This window comes from Rhipicephalus microplus, chromosome 4, assembly GCF_043290135.1.
Source record: "Rhipicephalus microplus isolate Deutch F79 chromosome 4, USDA_Rmic, whole genome shotgun sequence".
Lineage (NCBI taxonomy): Eukaryota > Metazoa > Arthropoda > Arachnida > Ixodida > Ixodidae > Rhipicephalus > Rhipicephalus microplus.
Genome location: NC_134703.1, coordinates 17,121,080 through 17,138,849, shown reverse-complemented (window position 1 = coordinate 17,138,849; position 17,770 = coordinate 17,121,080). Strand labels below are relative to the sequence as shown.

General features: G+C 45.3%; 1 long non-coding RNA gene across 1 annotated transcript in view; it reads right to left on the bottom strand.

Moving 5' to 3' along the window:
- LOC142813863 (uncharacterized) overlaps positions 1-5,655 on the bottom strand; it is a 70,839-nt gene extending 65,184 nt beyond the window's left edge. The window contains exon 1 of the long non-coding RNA XR_012894704.1: positions 5,139-5,655. This is a non-coding gene — a long non-coding RNA (uncharacterized LOC142813863). The remainder of the gene's footprint in view (positions 1-5,138) is intronic.
- Positions 5,656-17,770: the final 12,115 nt, after the last annotated feature.

Here is a 17,770-nt window from a genome sequence, read left to right as displayed (position 1 = left end):
GTGCTCCGCGTAACATTCCCGTCACGCTCCTAGTTCGCCATAAACACGATCCGTTCGCGCTTCCCTCGAGCGAATAGAGGAATGAAGAAGGAAAGCTCCCACCAAGTTTTCCTGAAGGGATCACGCTACGATGGCGTTCTTGTTTCCTATTTATTCGCTGCTGTGTTGTAGTCGGCAAAACATGTCCTTTCCAAGGTACACTTTTCGGCTTCTTACGTCTGACCGAGAAACTTATTGCCCTATTCCCACCACCATTATGTATATATTGCATCACCGAGGTAATTTTGATAAAGAAACTCAATCAATAAAAACTATAGAGATGTAAAATTATTTATAGGTGGCGCGTTGCCCTATTCCTCGTGTAATGAGAGGATGTGTGGTTAAAATTGTCCACGTCCTCTCAACTAGCACACAACATTGCTGCAACATATCATAGGCTGAAATTGTTTTTCGCGCATAGCCCCTCTAATGTATCGACAAATGCATTTGTGCGAAAGGGCTTTTGATCAAATTAGGCGACTTGGTGGTTTCTTAGCAGTCACGTTGCCCTAATGTCGTTAGCCGAACAATCTAGAAGGCTATGTAGGCAAACGTTGTCTATTTATTTATTTATTTATTTATTTATTTACGCAACGATATAAAAACTGTAATGAAAGTACTCCTAAAGATGACGTGAGCCTGAGAACCAAAGCACAGGAAAATGAACAGGACTTTTAGAAAAGGTATGAAAGGTACCTTTTAAGATATAGCATTACAAACGAACGCGCTCTTTTCCCCCGTTTTGTGTCTCTTAATTTATTTGACTTAAATCAATCGACAGAAACGTAGGACGCGTGTAGCCGATATGCGCAGCCCACATTGAGGGAATCACATTGCTGCTGAAATTGCACGTAATCGCTCCAGTGGCTGGTTTCCGTTACCTTAACTAACCCACCCTAGATTGACAGGCGAGCTTGCGTCTGGAAGGCTTCGCACGATTGCCCCAAAGGAAAAGAGTTTCAGAATGGCAGTGTAAAAGTAGCTCTATCAAAAAATGAATGCCCACTGCTACTTTCAGTCCTGGAAGTGCATCATTACTCTGCCTTCAGAGCTTACGAACAAAGCAAAAAAAAAATTATTCTCTTGTCGACTTTCACCACTTCTTCCTTCATTACGAACTGGAAGCGGCACACTGCGCGCTTTGTTTCGTTAAGTTCCTCTCCCGCGGCGGCTATATTTCTGCCACACCCCCGCGAGCTTCAACCACACTGTTTGATCTCTCGTTCATTTGTTTGAACTATGCTTCGCAGCTGTTTCGCCGTCACTCGTGCAGCTCGATTTCACATTGGCTTTTGATCAGAGTCTCCACCGGCTGTTATTCGCCCCCCCCCCCCCCCCCGTTGGCTTGAAGGCGAGATCCTTTCCTTCTACCGAGTGAGCCTCGGCGCTCACGAGTAGCCATCGAGAATGTGAACACGAACAAAATCGACATCCAATGTCCAACATTTTGTCTTCACTTTGACCTTGCCAACGTCATATCTTTTTATTTTGCCCTAAGCTATACGACGGAAATACGGTGGGAACGAAAGGTGGTATCACATTTCGGCTTAGCTCTCAAGAGCCATAGACGAACGAAAGATTGTGTAACTGACGATGCTGCCTGAACGATTGCTCCTCGCCATGTCTTCCACATTCTGGATCTCTACACAGCATTGGTTTTTCCCAGCACAAACCATTTTACATCAATAAATCACAATTTTGTCCTGAAATCTTTTACGTTTGCTTTAACAAGATTCAAATTACCGGAGGTCATGTCGAAGAGCATCGAATCTGCGTTAACGCTCCGTTGACAGGCATCAACTTTCGGAATGTGCACATGAGACGTTATTCCTCGAATAAAAGTTACTCGCGAATGCCAGGTATGCAATTGTCTTACCCTACAGGTGTTTTGCAAGCTAAAGTGACGAGCATATAATCATCTGACATCCGCTACGCAGCGCCAGACTAATTATGCCTACCTGAAGTTCTCTCATGCTTGCCTAAAATCAAATGCCCGGGCGTTTTTCTCTATTTACCTTTTGCGTAAGAGCCGCCGTCGGGTTCAGGAATTCAACCAGACTCGATCGAGCTTAGCAGCCTCATATCTTCTCACCAAAAGTTCGCGATTGTGTCTTGAATGGAATCAAGAAGATGGGCTCATATATATATTTCTAATTGTGCAGCTGGACTAGTTGTCGATTTCTCTATTCTTGTTAGCCTTTTTCTTCCATACTTTTTCATTTGCTGGCATTTCTGTAGAGTTATTTGTAGTGTATGAATTTTCATGAACCAATTTTACTTTTTGATTATTTCCTAGATAAGTTAAAATATTTATTTAGATGAACGTATAAAAGCTCTTGCAGTTTATTATGCATTCGCCCATGACACCTCGATGGCGAATTCCTTTTTTTTTTCTTCGTAGAGTTTATCGATCCCCTCCTCTTCTTTTGATGTTTTCTGCACCTTTCATGACATAGCACTGCCTTCGAGATATGTCCGGATATATTCAAGTGACAATTCTCAGCAACCCGTAACATCACAGTAACGCCACGTCTTGACATTATGATATCACTCATCTTACAATGTTCTATGACGTCTTGCACGACTATGTCTTTTGTCCATTAACGTCGTCGTGCCTGACCCTTCGAAATCGGCTCAAGCAACACGTCCAGTCGGTCATTGTTAGTTGTATGACACCATACAACTTTTTTACCATTAATGTTGAAACCGATACCGCCAACTACTGTCATTTTCGCATTTCATGAGGTGTCTTAAGTATACGTAATTATTTTATTGTTACCGTCAGCTACCTTTTATTACTCATCTCTACTTCCTCAATTTGTAGAGCTTTTACAGACGTTACGTGTCTTTTATGACGTTATCGACTTTTTGTAGTATTCGTACTTACGTCGACGCCGGTCACATTGTGAATTTCATTGAAAACTTATGACTTTCGAATTAACAAACATTCTGCAGTCTTATATGGTATGTAACAAAGTAGTGGTTGCTTAGATGCAGGTTGGCACAGCGCAATATATTTAAAACGCAAATAAAACGACGTAGAGCCATTGACTCATTGGTTTTCGTTACTGGCTAAATGAATTTTTGAAAACATTTTTTAGAGTTGTCCAAGTGTGACAAATAAATGCCACGCACACCAGTGCGGCCGCTACCCTCTCTATTGTGTGTCAGCGGGTGGTGTCATTCTGACAACATACACCCTTTCAATCGCTGCACAAATGAACACGAGAAAGGTTTTATGGGCGCCTACTTTCACTAGGCATCGAAAACTAAAGTGATCGTTTGTACGTGGCAGACAATCTCACCTAAACACAAGCGTCACACTATCTCGTCCAAGCAGTGAATACGCTGCCTGGTGGCTGAACACTGAGGTGTGAATAGATTGCGATGCCCTCTTACACATGTGTTACACGTTGCTTTGCTAATCGGTATGAATCCTGATCGGAATAAGAAGTGACACGATTATTATACTCACAGCACATTGCTTTTTAGAACGCCTCACTTCCTGCCTAACCTCCCCCACCCCCTACGAAAGACCCTAATTCACTGCTACTTTTACATCATCCAAGCTAGTTGTGCCATTCAGTAGTGCTTCCCGAGCCTAAATTGGTCTTGTCCTTAATTTGATCAAACTGGCGAGACAGAATTCGGAACCGGGCCGACGTGGTCGGCACGCTCTGGTTTTTAGCATAAAAGCAAAGTCCATAGCATCACCCATAAAAAGGTGGTAAAAACACGGCGTCATCTGTAAAGGAAGCTTTGGCTATCATTGAACTGATATAGCGCCGTGACCCCTGCATGTGCCGTATGACAGCTCCGAATACGTGGGCAAGCTCCAACATAAACGAGGTACCAACAATAAGACGCTATGTAAGTCCATCCATGCGGGTTGTGCTACGCGAGACACTTTCTACGGGACTGGTGGATCAACTCTGTATTGCAATTTTTAACCTTATAAACAGATCAGCACAAAGTGACACTATCTATCACGAGTAAATACCGCGAAAGCGTCACCGTCGACCACCCAGCACGGAGGCATGAAAAACATGGTTGGTCCATACGTCGGAGGGGCGTAGGCAGAATTTTTTTTTTCGGGGACAAAATGGGGCATTTGTTTCGAAATGGTAGTTTTTCTAGATATGTGTGCGTTGCCAAATCAGTTCATCAACGCTTTCTGTTTTGTATTATGCGGCTTTCTTCCAGGTACGTTGCGTAATATCATGTAACATGCCTACGCGGTGATGCAGGTGATGATAGGCGATGTGCTGTGTAACAAGCCTACGCAGTAGCCCAGCAAAGCCACAGCCAAAGCACTAAGCAGCCTTTGTAGACCGGTTGTGGGCGGGGAGGGGGTATGGGCTTGGCGTGTCCCACTGTGTCTGCGCCGCTGCTCCGCAAAACTAAAACGCCTCCTTTTCGAAGTAGTTGAACGCTTACTGTCACTTATGTAAGAGAGCTTATGCAATGTCTCTTTGTGCTTGACAGTTAACACGCCGCTTAATATAAATGTATCCTCGTTGGCCCGTCCCGGGGAATAAGGTCCATCAATAATGACTGATTAATGATTGATTGATATGTGAAGTTTGACGTCCCAAAACCACCATATGATTATGAGAGACGCCGTAGTGGAGGGCTCCGGAAATTTCGACCACCTGGGGTTCTTTGACGTGCACCCAAATCTGAGCACACGGGCCTACAACATTTCCGCTTCTATCAGAAATGCAGCCGCCGCAGCCAGGATTCGATCCCGCGACCTGCGGGTCAACAGCCGAGTACCTTAGCCACTAGACCACCGCGGTGGGGCGACTGATTAATCACTAAACACGCCCTTGTGGCCAAGGATGCCTGTAGTAGCCATGGTAGATAACGGCTATAGCGGAACCAAGAGAATCGGTGGGACAGCCAGTGAAGCTATCTGAATGTACGCCAAACTTGGCGCCCTACACCCACCTTCGAGCGTAACCTTCTGGGCTAAAGCGGCCACTCATTGCGAGGTGCACCTGAGCAACGCGCACTGACGCACTCCTGCCTGCGTTTAGATACGGACGTGTGTTTCGGCCGTAATGTCTAGAGTATAAACATGAGTCTTTGTTTCTTACCTGAATGTCGAAAATGCACTGGAAGAACTGCAGGGTCGTTGCATGGTGCTGTACGGTGAACGAAGAGTGTATGCAATGGCGCGGCCAAGCAATACGAGCTGTACAGCACCCTGCAAACAACAGCGCCCGTGAGGGGCTTCTTCTTGTCCCACAAGAACTGTCCACGTATATTATGTGTGCCTTGCACCTGAAAACTTAAGACCACGAACAGTTCGGGCTATAAACTTAACGTACCGTTGCATTCACTCCGAGCACAACGACAGTAAAATTGTATTTTCCTGGCCTCGCTACACTTCCTACAGGCGCTACATTCTCCTCGCCACTTATTCTTTCATAAAACACGGGAACAGCGCAGCACTAAGCGTACGGCATATCAAGATTTTGCGCTTTTCGGCTACACGCATCTCTACTTGCGCACCCCAAAGTGCTCAAAACGAAAAGAAATCAGTTGACAACGCCCGACAGTCATGCGATCTAAGGGCACAATGTGCGTACGATTGCATGGCAAAGCAGGGCAGTCAACAACTCTCAACTTATATTTGTCTTAGTCAGGCGATCGTCTTTCTCTCCTTCCGTACGTGTGACGTCAATCCTTCTTTTCTACAATCAACACCCTCTAGTGTCGTACCATTTGCATTTTTCAGCGTATAGTAAAAGTGCCGCCCTCTATTTCAAGAATTAACGACGGGCGGTTACGTCAGGCTTATGATGATGATGATGGTGATGATGATAATGGTGGTGGTGGTGGTGGTGGTGGTGGTGGTGGTGGAAGTTTCTTATGGAATGGCACAAGCCATTCCATAAGAAACTTCGCCCCTTAAAAAAAACTTGGTGCTACAACGTCTACCGCAATGAAACGTTGATTGACAACTGCTGTTCTGGAAGAGCTGGCTTGCTGTTTCGGCAGCAACGCTCCTTCCAAGCTCTATTGATGACGATGTTAGCGCCGCAGCCCGGGCGAAGAAACACAAATTACCGACGTTTGCGGAACCACCCCACCGCACCACATAGCCTCCACCGGAGGGTAAGCCCACTGCCCTCTTCTAGTACACTGTAACGATGGTGCCAAAAACGGCCGTTTTTGTGATCTTATAACTGTTTTTATTGCTTATGAGCACTGCTACGACAGTGGTTGCCATATTATTACGGCTGCTACGACCAAATTAGGCTTCTGTCGCTGCCAGGGCCAGAAATGAGACACGGTTGCTCGAAACACCGCCTTTGGATAAAGCTTCACTCTAGAGTAGCGCTTATCAAGGGGCGGTGCACGGACCTCAGGAAGCTCATGAAGCCATTTTTAGGTGTCCGTGCAGGCTATCCTCAAATAATAATAATAAACCACCGATGATTACGATAGCGCCTTATGCGAATTCTGAGAGCAGCGTCGTGTTGCGGCAAAGCCAACTGTTTTTTGAAGGTTTGGGTTTCTGCTAGGCATCGACTGTGCCATAAATAATAAATTAGTGAATTATGACAGCGCCCACTACGCCATTGTTCGTCCTCCTGCGGATAAGAGAGGTACCCGCTACAAATCTGTAAGGCATTATGTGCACTTTGCTGACGACTATAAATAATTATGGCCCATAGCTCTTTGTAGTTTGTGGGAAGCATACAACAACACACTAGTTTCGCAGTTAGCTTTGTGTGATGGCTGGTTGTTATTTTTTTCTGCCGCGTTATATCCCAAATGTGAACGCGATTCTTCGCCCGACATGACGCCTGTACAGGGTATTTCGCTGATGAGCTTCAAGCGCCAGCGTTACTGTGGTAGAATACTCAATTGCCCGGCAGAGTGCCCTGCAGTGTTTAAATCGCATTCAACACTGTTTTTTTTTTCTCTCTCGTTTAACTTTTCAAGAATCTTGGTTACGCCTCCTATGGTGGTGGCATCGGCGACACCGCTTAACGCTGGAGTGGGCGCCTAGGAACTGCGCTCTGAAAACTTATTTTCGGAGGCACACGATGTTCCTTGACTACCCCCCGAATTAAGTCGAAAGGCCATAACACCAGCCCATGCGTCGTGTGTTCTATTTTCGAGGTAAAGCTTGCTGCGACAGCCTATCATTGTAGTTCAAATAGAGCTCAAACACGCCGGCTTTTTCCAGTCGTGTGAAAGACCCATGTGGTTGAGCGGGGGACAACAGGCGGGGCGCATAGCTCAAGCCTCAGCTGCGTGCCATTTCCAGGCAGGTGTGGTTGCGCGCGCCCTTTCTTGACAGATGCCAGCATATGGCTGATAACGATTGTATATGCTGAAGCGATAGGCAAAAGTCACTGCGCTTGCTGCAGTGGCCGCTTTACCTTATGCCGTCATTTGGTTGAGTTACTCCAGGTAGTTGGCTAATGTAGTAAGCTACCAGTCTAACTTTGTGTAACATTCAATCTGGAGACTGTCAGATTTAATGGTTCGCCGTTGCGCTGACACTGCTACATTTTTTTTTTCAATGCGCGCTGTATGAATTTCCGTCCTTCTGTTTCGGGGGGTGTAAAAAACTTCGTATTCTTTTTGATTGATTGATATGTGGCGTTTAACGTCCCAAAACCACCATATGATTATGAGAGACGGCGTAGTGGGGGGCTCCGGAAATTTTGACCACCTGGGGTTTTTTAACGTGCACCCAAACCTGAGCACACGGGCCTACAACATTTCCGCCTTCATCGGAAATGCAGCCGCCGCAGCCGGAATTCGATCCCGCGACCTGCGGGTCAGCAGCCGAGTACCTTAGCCACTAGACCACCACGGCTTCGTATTCTTCTTACACAGAAACGTTTCCCTTCCGAGTTATGAGCAATTTCTACAAACGGAAACCAGCCGTAATCATTTAGTAAGGAAGGCACGTACGCCTCACCAAATACACGAGTTAGGTATGGCGAAAATGTATTCGATAGTCCCACTGTGTCTTTATTACCACTATGTCCTCCATAGCAAGCTTCGCCTGTTTACCTTCGACGCTGCCGGCACCGGCACACCTAGGAGGCGTGAAGAATGGTATGGGCAGCAAAGGCAGAGAAGAAAACAGCACCGGCCAAATCAGAATGTTGAATGAAGACCTTTTAGTACGCAATACGCAGTACAATTCCCCCACCCCAACCGTGAAAAAGAAAGAAACAAAGAGTATGAGTGGAAAGCGAGAGATGCAGAACAACGGTGAAGTGAAACGGAACTATAGAGTAAAAGGTAGAGCGCGGACTTCGAAGTGCTCCCGCAATAGAAAAAAAAAAGGCCCTAAACGTGATAGTAGCGCACAATTAATTTCGAAACGTGGCAGCCGCAGCTCTTTGGGAGCAGGTTTCAAATACAGACAGACAGGGCGGATACGGCGGTAAGTGTGGAATGAAACGGAATAAGTTAAAGGTTGGTAAAAGGCCTCCGTAAGTGCGAAGGGGAAACGGTTATTGTCGGAAGGCAGTATTTGAAATCCCTCTTAGAAGAAAAAATTTATTTATTTTTCTTTCGTGAACCCGAGGTAACTCGCGAGTTGTACATAGCCGAAAAAAAAAAGAATTAAGCAAAAAGAATAGACAGCAGACGTAAGAGTGCGAACCCGAAGTAATGGAGAATTCGGAATGAAACACCCCCGGAAAGGAGGGGAGAATTCCCGGGCATATTGGGTCTTCTTGTGCGCACATCGGTTTTCACTAAATGTATCTTTCCACCGTGCACCCACACAGTTTGACACCTCGTTCTTCTGGCTCATGTTTCAAGCAATTCAAAAGAAAAAAAAACACATGAGGGTGGTATTGGCGGAACAACCTTTCCGGCCCAAATCAATTAATCTTTCTGTAATAATGGTGTTCGCCGAGCAAAATGCATAAAGCGTTTTTGTATGTATTTTCTTACTATATAGCGGCCGCATGTCTCAGACTACAATCAGGCAGTCGAGGCTAGTTTCGCCTCCACCTAACTTCTATAGTTACTTCCTGGAAGCTGTCTGATGCGCAAATAGTCTTGCTACCACAGGACTGTACTCGGCCACTTTTCGTGATTGACTTCATAGATGCTCAACTGCATTGCATCATGGTGAACTTAGAAACGTGATGTTTTACCAAGCTAATGCAGATTCTAGTAAGAGTACTGATACTGTGACATGTACATGGGTGGCAGTGTCAACAAGGAGAAGCGGATGGCTGATGCGTTGTTTCGGATTATCTAGTGAACGTAGCTCTTTCTTCTGTCTATCTATATATTTGTGTGTGATTGCGTCATCATAGCGGACGAAGCGCAAGGTAACATGAAGACTGGCGTTAGAGTAGCTTGCTTCTTCTCGTTACGTCGTGCTAAGTACTCCATTCCCCATGCCTTGCAAAACACGCTGATATGTAGAAGAATTCGGGGCTGCTAAGGCAACATCCTTTAATAATGCATGCTAAGCTCGTTCGTTAATCCGTCCCTCCGTCTTTACCGGCATAACTCTGCCCCCGTCATGATACAGACCCACAATAGTGTCACTGATTTCATTCCGTAAACTGAAAAGAACTAATAACTTTTATTTGGCAATTTGACACTGCTGTTAAGCCACGCATAATAACACTAACGATGAGCCTTTTATTAATAATACACACAGTGCTTATATTCGCCGACAAACACTACCACAGCTTTGAGTGAAAACCTGCTAGCAGAACTGCCAGTCACAGGAGAAGGGAAGGCGTGGCGGCAATCGATTCCACGGCAAACAGTTCGGAGAAACGCCCCAAGAATTTGTACTTTCTTCAGACCAAACGCTGCATCGAATGCTACACATGCACAGAGAAAAAACCACGCACACAAAAGAAGACGTGGCACAGTCAATCGAATGGCCATAGGCTTTCGCCTAAGACACTTTGGAATCAACAATAGTTTGTTTTATTTTTTTGCTGAAACAATCGCATTTTCGTTGTCACCGGCATGCTGACTTCAACAAGTGGATTCAAGATAATGAATGGTCTTTATACGTCAGCACTGAATTTGTTACACTATTACATAATCACTGTGTTATTTCTTCGTGAGAAACTTTAGGACGGCCCTCCGAGAAACGACAAAAAGAAAGTGCAGCTTAGGCGCCACAATTCTAAAACCTAGGTGACCAAAGTGGTTTCCGAGTCAGGTGCAAGTTTCGAACGCTGTAAGGGATAAAAACTAATGTTACGTCATGTTGATGTTGTCACCTTAGTGCTGCTGAAACATCACAAGCGATTGCCCAATCCGTGGATTAAAAATAAACTGCATTTCTTTTACTGAGGGGTTTCCATGCGGCTTAAGGTCTCGGTGAAATTGAATACACCATAATCGGCACACATCTGGTTAAAGAAAGTTTCACGTGTGGTGTTAATTTGAATAGCGTTTACCTACCCACTTCGTTGCTGATTCACTCGACATATGGTGCATATCTTACGTTTAATTGAGCCCTTTCTTTTTTGTATCATGCAAGCTTGTTTGCTTAACTATAATGAAACTCATTATTTATTACAAACAAGGCAAAAGCTTCCATTCGACGGGCTCCGGTTATTCGTAAAGTTAGCTGAGGGACACATCGCAAGCTCCTTTTCCTTATTGTAAACCAAAAGCATAACCCAAAGAGTAGCTGAGAGTACAAAGTGAAGTAAGAAGAAAAAGGAAATCAAGAGGGGGGAGGGCTTGGAAGAAACGAAGAGTGGGGAGTGTAATTTCCCTCGGGTAGCTTTCATCGTTCGCAGAATATAAGGACGGCCACATTCACTCTCCTGACTTCATACCAAAGTTGTTCTCTTTCTTTTTTTTTTTCACAAGCCCTCGAAAAAAACAAACAAATAGTGCGCAATGACAACGTATAGAATTCGGTGAGAGTCCCCTGGGTGATTAAGGAGACACTCCAGAGAAAGTCATCCAGAAAAAAGCAGTGCAAATAGACTTTGCTGACATCAATACAGTATATCTAGAGCTTTCAAGTTACATAAAACAGATTTAAGAAAAACGACCGCAAAACGAGCTTCCCTTTTTGCTTCAAAGAAGATACATTATAAAAAACGAAAGCAGCCCGTCCTAATGAAAAGCAGCCGGAGAACTACAGATGCAGATTCATGTGGAAGAAGATTTGGACGGCCGAAATATACGTGAGACCAGAGAATTCTACTCACTTACACACAGCAGAAGCAAGTCATCCAAGAAAGAGCAGAGGAAGCATTCAGGACATTTTCAACGGAAACGCAATAAGCAGGTCTTCAAAGTGCACGCAGAAGTCTTAGGTAAAAAAAAGAGTCTAGCCACTACTCTGCATGCACCAGGTATGCGTGTTTGTCAAAGAAACTAGGTACTTCCTTGTTACTCTTACATGTATCAACCAACCTAGTATAATGTAGTGTTTCTCAAGGCGTTCAAAGCATCATATCATGAAGAGCCTCGATTCAATGCCAGCAGAACACCGTAAAAGTACAAGCGCACTTTCTGCACGCTGTTATGCACACTTGATGTACTCTGGTAAACATTTTCGAAGACGACAAAAAAAAAGAGAGAAAAAGTTGAGTGATATTTCAAACAGAGCGTTATTCCGTTGAGAGCGAGATTTCTTTTCGGAGAAGGCAAAGCGTGTCTGCAGAACAGCAGTTGTTTGTACACAGTCCATGCCGCGGGGTACGGCCGCTCGAGAAACTGATTAGTGCTTGTTTAGCAGATGCTCTTTTACAAATCAACTTCTACTTTACAAACAAAATAAAATAAAATAAGTGAACAGAAGGAAAGTATAGCAATAGCTGGTGATCAAACAAGTAAAATCGCTCATGCAAAAGTGCCCACGTGATATGTATAAAGAAAACACACACACGAATGACGGGGCGCAGCAGCAGCGTCAAACAATGCTTTGACTGCCAATGCCAATAGACGCTGTACAAACTCCCGTAATCACAACAGAATAACCACTACTTATGTGAAGATTGTCTTAACTTTCGTGTCATACCGATTCGTGTGACAAAGGTATCAGTAATGTTTGTTCATTTTTTTCACAGATTTCCTCGTTCACTATTTCCGACTACACAGTGTTCTGCGCGACATCAATAAAAAACCGGCTGATACCACGCATTGCTGGAATACATGTAATGCGAAGCAGACAGCCACGATCTAATAATGCCGTGCAAATTATGCACGTCATGATTGACTCATCAGGACCTGTCATTTATGTTCGTCATGCACTCACGTCAAGTACCTATTTACGTGTATATATCAAGATATTGAACCGGCTGCATGCACACCATGAGCGTGGCATGTAAACCAAGATGTACAGTCGACCACAAAAGTTTCGGACTATGCTAGCGCCTTGCCAGAAGTCTCTTCGCGACACTTTCACTATGTCAGCGGTGGTCGACAAACATAAACCCAGCGAAACCAGTTTTTTTTCCACTGCAGTATATTTTGTACATATTCATCAGTTCTTTACTGTTGCCGCATCTTGATATGGTACTTCAGCTCGCTATGTGCTTCTCACTACATTTTCGAAAATACTTTTGCTGGAGAGTGTACTCGTAAACGTTGCACTTCACACGGAGGTTCAACTGAAGTGGTATAAGAGCGTTGCAGCCATACTAGCCATTGTAGCGTTGCCACTTTTTTTTCGATTCTTACGAACTTCGTGTACTCTAACATGGCAAGTGTTGTTGGGCGTGTCCTGTATCAGATAGAAATTCCTTACTGGACGGTCCAGAACAAATCCTGGACATATAGCTGTCCCGACAGGAATGGTGCAGGACTCGGGACGCTGCTTGAGAAGTTGGGACGATCCCACGAAATCCAGCGAGGTTAATTACCCTGCTATGAAAGCACCATGAGCGTGGCGGCTAAATCATGTTGTACATGACATGGATGTCTTGATTTTAATATTGATTGATATGTTGGATTCAACGTCCAAAACCACCATATAATTATGAGGGACGCCGTAGTGGAGGGCTCCGGAAATTTCAACCACCTGTGGTTCTTTAACGTGCACCCAAATCTGAGCCCACGGGCGTACAGTATTTTCGGTTCCATCGAAAATGCAGCCGCCACAGCCGGGATTGGATTCCGCGACCTGCGAGTCAGCATTAGAGTATCTTAGCCACTAGACCACCGCTGCGGGATATGATTTTCATGTTACCATCTGTCATTTGTTTGCAATACAGTCACACCTCGTCATAGCTTTTTAATTGTATATCAAGCTAGCAAACCAGATGTGAGTGCCCCATGAGTGTGGCATGTAAATCATGTTGTCCATAAAATTCATGTCATGATGGCCAGGTTACTATACTTGTAATTATTTCGCGTTATCTATAGTCACGGCACCCAATAATAAAATTGGTACACGTCAAGCTAGCTAATAGCCACGAACGCACTATGAGCATAACATAAATGTCACGGTATGCACGCATGCCGATCATAGTGCTCACATTAGCACCCAGCATTTGTACTGGTTATTCTGAAATACCTTGTCGTGCCAATTTTTAAACCAAGCGATACCAAGCTAACCAAGTGAACAAAATGATTTACCAAGTTAACAAAATAGCCGCTAAGGCAGTGAAGCCGCGGAATTTAAACCATGACGCTTGGAACAAGTCATGTTTTTTGTTATATGACCCGGCATTTATATTCGTAATACAGTCATGCAATGTCATGCCAATTTTTGTCACACAAAGTTTCAGCCGCCTCGGTAGATACGGTCAAAGGCACCGAAGTTCGCTAAGAAATTCTTCCCATTTAACAACGAAGAAGTGATTGGCTGTGACATACCAACTACTAACCAACTGCGGCGGTTCTGTCTGGTGCTTGCGCACTGGAATTCTCCACTTAACTCCAATCATCGCCCTAAGAATCTTAAGTCATTACGTCAGAAACAACCGCCATCCAAGATTTCTCGATGTGATGCTACAATGCTGTGCCGGCTGTGGCCTGGGGTAGCGTTTACTAAGTCATTCAGCCATCGCATTGGCATGGCGTATTCATCCATGCGTGAAAGCTGCAACTGTATAGAGACTATTGAACATCTCTTGTGCCACTGTGCCCAATTTGATGAAGATCGCCGGACTCTCCAGTGTGCCTTGAATAGACTCGATGACCGGCCATTTAATGAAGCAAAGATCTCAGGAGCCTGGTCGCGCAGCACATCAGCACAGAAAGCCACACGAGCCCTCCTGAGATACTTGACAGCAACTTCATTGAGGGACCGCCTGTGAAACTCGGCATTGTGTGTGTGATGTGACATGTGTCTATCCTTCTCTCTCTCTTTTACTCCCCCCTCCCCCTCCCCATGTGTAGGGTAGCAAACTGGACGCATAGTCTAGTTAACCTCCCTACCTTTCCTACATACCTTCTCTCTCTCTCTCTCTGTCTGGTGCTCCGCGAAGTCGTAGTAGTGTGTGCATTTTCTGGGAATTTTCGCTGGATAAATCAAGCGAAAAAGGTACACCGCAAGTGCATTCGGACATCTCGGCTTTCACAGCACGTAGTGTACACATTGCGTGCGCAGAGCCGCGCAGAGCATACATTTGCCGTGTGTCTTCCCGTAGCTCGTCCCCGCGATCACTATGCTCGCCACAAGCAGCGACTGCTCTCAACCCGTCAGACATGTGACGCACGGAAGCGAAGTTAGGGGGCCGCCTTTATTTTCCCCCATAGTGTGCCAAGATCTATGTGGGCGTTGCAGGCTTGTTTGGACTTTCCGGAGTGGACGTAGCGTACTTCAAAGAAGTGGCCGCAGTTGCTTATTGTCTGGCATGCAGCTCATCTTGTACCCTTCCCTCCCTACCTACCTACTTCCATTCGCTATTTCCCGACTAAGCTAGTGTTCTCCGCAGCTCGACTACAATTCCGAGAAGACAAGATGGTACCAGATCAAAGTGCTTTACAGAATACAAGCGTGGAACTCGCACGGGCATCGTTCGCTGATTTGTGGAAGTTTGCTCTTCACAAACGCGACAGAGAAAACGAGGCTTTCGCCCCCAACCTCTACTAACGCGATAGCGTTAAATAGCTCGTTCCACAGAAAACTCGGAGTTGGTGTGCTGGTAAGTACACCAACGCCAACACCTTCCTAGTACAACATATTACACGATGTACTGGAAAGCCTGAATACTGGGAGCGTGTGTTTTGTGCAGCATGACAGTTATTTTAACTGCGTTTTCAAGCAGAGGAAATTATTTTCACCGCATGTCCATGCAAGTGCGGGGCTGTGTAAAACATACGCGACACAAACTTTGCGATACACAGCCACGAGTCTGCTAGTAAATGCGGTGAAAATAATTTCCCCTGCTTGAAAACGCAGTTAAAATAACAGTCGTGCTTCACAAAACACACGCTTCCAGTATTCAGGCTTCCCGGTACTACATGTATTATCGCAGTAATATTGGGTCGTACAAGCGTACATTGCATTCCATCAGGTGTCAGAACATGCAATTTTCAAAACAACCTCATGTTTTAAAGCCAGCCGCCCATTACAAAAGGCACACACGTTCATGCACCATCTTAGCAAGTTCGACAACATTCCGTGCACATCATTTCTCATGGTGTAAAGCATGCTACCCATAACACAGAACGCAGCCGTACGCGGAAGCTTCAATGACACAAGTCATTTTCAACTTTATCAATAACATTACAGTAATCCACAATTTAAACTCTGGAGTAATATACAATAAAAGTATGCAGAAAGTGGTTGAAGTGCACAGAAGGGACAGAATATTGCTATCGCGTTCAACTCTTGAAGGGGAAGCTTTTTGTTTCTCTTTCGTGAAGTTGCGCACGCCCGGGCTCCTAATGATGCCTGCAATGATGCCCGGATAATGGGTCTAGATTTTGGCTCAAGGTAACGTCAAGGTCTCCGACAACGAGAGCTAAAAAGATTTTATGCACGACATTTCAAACAGCCCATGCTCGGTGCTTCTTCACCTTAGTGATTCAATGTTTGTGTCATAACTGGAGACAAAGCTAGGCGACGTTGTACCCTGTGACTTAGTTTCTTATAATTCTACAAGCAGCCCAAATTAAATAACATTGATTCGGCTGGGACTAAAAGCCGCTCATTAAATTAGGCAACTGCGTCAGCAGTCTAAGGTCAACCCTTCAGGAAAGGAGACGGCGTTAAATCATACGCCTCAGCTACAAAATGTCTCTGTTCTTTTCTGTTCTTTGCTGTTCTGTTCTGTTCTGTTCTGTTCTGTTCTGTTCTGTTCTGTTCTGTTAATCTGTTTTACTGTGGAGAGGTTGAGGTCCATATTACCTCGGCTACACTGTATCAATAAGTTCTGGAGCGAAAAATTAATAGTGAGTGGTACTGTTACGAAGGCGCGACGCCAACACTGGCCCGAAGGCACCACTGCTCCGAACTGTACCGACAGGGTCACCAGCCGTTTGGTAGCCTGTGTTACTCAGTTCGCGACTGCTTCTGCGCAGAGCTGATAGACGAGCGGACGAGACAACGGTGAGTTAAGGCAAGGTTTATGTACAGCATAGAAATAGAGGCGTTACATATTCGGCACTGGGGCCGACAGCTTAGGGACTCGAAGAGCCGAGATGTCTTCTCTCGCACGCATACGTCGGCTTCTCTCTGACGCCATAGGTCAACTGCTGGCGACGCGCCGCTGGACCTTTTTTGTAGGCACTGGGTGGATCTTTGCGTCACCAACGTCCAACCAGAAGCGCCGCTGGCCATGATGTCAGAATCCTCCAACGGGGACCCGCCGCTGCACGTGGTTGCACCCAAGGACGAGGGATGTTCCCACACATTGCGTAAGACTCGCCAGACTGGAAGGCGCCGATTGCTTCATCGGGCTCGTGGGCTGAGGGAGCTCGCTGGGCGTTGCATGATAGACCGGCGCCGCCGCTGGATGACGTCGTTGAGTTGATCGCGTCAGGTGGGCTCGATCGCTGGCCTTGACACAGATTGCCTTTGCAGAGGCAATGACGTTCGGTGTTGACTCCCAGGCCTAACAGTACTCAAAATGAGCAATCAGAAAAAGAAACATAATAGCACACTGAGGCTACTTGAAATAACACGCCAATGTACAGTTTGCTTGCAGCAGTTTCCACTTTCATAAAGCGTTCACACGCACACGTATCTATTTCTCCTCACAGTATATGTACTAACACGTCCATATATCTCAACCGCTAGCTGTAAATCGCAAGCGCTTATCCAGTCTGGTCTGCACTAAGGAGTCTGTCAGGAAGGTATTCGCCTTTTTTGGAAGATGCATCTCAGGCCACAGTCTAATTAACTTCTTCAATGTGAGGGGTCATCTGTCCAAACTTGCTGGTTTTCTCCCTAATGTTTCTCTTGCATTCGTGTACTTCACGCACTTCAAAAATATAAGGGGAACATTTTCATCTGCGTGACCACAGTGGCATCCCGGTGAGTTGTATTGATGTATTTTGTGCTACTTCTAGTCTGTTTGTGTATGCTACTTCCAGTCAAAGTCTAAGGATTATCGTCTCTAAGCGTCATGGGAGATCTGTCGCTATTTAAAATTTTCTGTGTGAATCAACTTCATATAGTAATGATTTTTGACTTAAGGCTATCAAACCACTTCTCCATTGAACGGTGGTTAGCACCTTGCGTTATAAAATTTCGAATATCCGCCCCAGAGACACAGATAATGCTTTCTTGGTGAGGCTATCTGCCTCGTCATTCCTTTTTATATTCCAATGTGCCTCGGTATTCTTTAGA